Raw genomic sequence first — 681 nt, forward strand, 5'->3', positions numbered from 1 at the left:
GGGAAATTCTCCCCAATAATTCTCTCCAGTATACCTTCTGCTCCCCTCTCTCTTTCTTCTTCTGGAATCCCAATTATTCTAATGTTGTTTCGTCTTATGGTGTCACTTATCTCTCAATTTCTCCCCTCATGGTCCAGTAGCTCTTTGTCCCTCTTTTGCTCAGCTTCTTTATTCTCTGTCATTTGGTCTTCTATATCACTAATTCTTTCTTCTGCCTCATTTATCCTAGCAGTGAGAGCCTCCATTTTTGATTGCACATCATTAATAGCTTTTTTTATTTCAACTTGGTTAGATTTTAGTTCTTTTATTTCTCCAGAAAGGGCTTTTATATCTCTCGAGAGGGTTTCTCTAATATCTTCCATGCCTTTTTCGAGCCCAGCTAGAACCTTGAGAATTGTCATTCTGAACTCTAGATCTGACATATTACCAATGTCTGTATTGATTAGGTCCCTAGCCTTCGGTACTGCCTCTTGTTCTTTTTTTTTGCGTTGAATTTTTCCGTCTTGTCATTTTGTCCAAATAAGAGTATATGAAGGAGCAAGTAAAATACTAAAAGGGTGGCAACAACCCCAGGAAAATATGCTTTAACCAAATTAGAAGAGATCCCAAATCATGAGGGGGGAGAAAGGGGATAAAAAGAGGTTCAAAAAGAAATAAAGAAAAAAAAAAAAAAGAAAAGAA

The sequence above is a fragment of the Mustela nigripes genome, chromosome 6 (genome assembly GCF_022355385.1).
Source record: "Mustela nigripes isolate SB6536 chromosome 6, MUSNIG.SB6536, whole genome shotgun sequence".
Lineage (NCBI taxonomy): Eukaryota > Metazoa > Chordata > Mammalia > Carnivora > Mustelidae > Mustela > Mustela nigripes.